We start from the raw sequence: 1,447 nt of genomic DNA, 5'->3' as shown, positions 1-1,447 counted from the left end.
TCTTGGTTGCACAGCTCGGTCACCCAGTGAAAGATGAAGCAAGAATCTCAGATCAACAGTAGATTTAGCAATAAAGATATTTAATTATCTTACAAAGCAAGGGGCCTGGAAGTGAGCAGAGTTATTCAGTAACTCGATGAGGTAATAAAAACCCCAACTCACTCCATCCTTTGGCTCCATTTTTGTAATTGTGGACTCAGGCTCCCCGTCTTATGATCCCAGGTGCTGCCACCGCTCCAGGAGTCATGTCACGTCGGTGTGTTGCAGAACAGGGCAGATTTCCCCGAGTGGAGGGGAGACCGAGCCCTGTCCCAGAGAAGAAGAGGGTCCTTTGGCGGAGAGTGAAGAAAGAATTCAACACACATGCCAAAGTTAGCGTCAAAAGGAAAGTTTATTAGAAAAGGGATAGCACTCCACAGACAGAGTGTGGTCTTCTGTCAGAGGCAGAGTGACAGGGACAGTGAGAGAGACAGAGTGAAGACACTGACAGGGACCCTGAGTGTTCAGGGAATTCAGTTTCTATGTCATTCTTTAGTTCCCATTTCCCTTGATATGGACATACAGTGCGGAAGGGGAAGAGTCTGTAGCGTGAAAGGTAAGAATATGTAGTGGGCAGTTCCCAGTCTCTAATCCGCAGGTTCCCTGTGGGTTTAGCCGGAGGGAATGACTCTGGGTTCCCATTTCCCTTCCACAGGTGTGGAGAACGGGCTGTTAGCAGTCTCAGAAGACATCTTCCCGCAGGCGACCTCCCAGCCTGGCTGCAGGGCTGATCAGCACATGGCCGTCTCTGAATGTGGCTAGATTAACATGTTAACTCTCCTGCCTTCTCCCTATGTTACTTGCGCATAACTTCCTCCAAAGAAAGAAAGCAGAAGGCGGCCTGCACTTTAAGAGGACTGACCTCACGTTCTATTCACTTTTAGTTAAGGGAGAATAATCTTTTTTTTTTTAGAACACTATAGCAGGAATCCTTATGTCTCGTTGACCAAAACTTTGACACGTGGATACCTCTAGCCACAGGAATGCTGGGAAAATGAGTGTGTCTCTTGTGAGACACAGGCCCTCATTGTCAGAAATAATTGGCACGTCTGTGGTATAGATCAGCGGTCCCTAACATTTGCGGCGCCAGGGACCAGTGCTCCTATGAGACTCTGATGCTTGATGATCTGAGGTGGAGCTGAGGTGGTGATGCTAGCGCTGGGGAGCGGCTGCAAATACAGATGAAGCTTCGCTCCCTCACCTGTCCAGGTGTTGGGGACCCCTAGTGTAGGCAATGAACAAAGGCCACCAGAGGTGTATAGATGGCAGTTTAAACTGTCACTTAGCTATAGATTTTGGACCTCTGACTGACACCTCACTGTACCATATACCTCACACCTCGGTTGGACTTCCTTGATTAGACATTGGCATAGGAACTAAACTTTATTTGCGGGAGGGACGTGCGTGA

The sequence above is a fragment of the Pteropus vampyrus genome, unplaced genomic scaffold (genome assembly GCF_000151845.1).
Source record: "Pteropus vampyrus isolate Shadow unplaced genomic scaffold, Pvam_2.0 Scaffold534, whole genome shotgun sequence".
In the NCBI taxonomy this organism is placed as follows: Eukaryota; Metazoa; Chordata; class Mammalia; order Chiroptera; family Pteropodidae; genus Pteropus; species Pteropus vampyrus.
The sequence above is the reverse complement of the archived record's forward strand: the minus strand, read 5'-3'. Positions refer to the sequence as shown.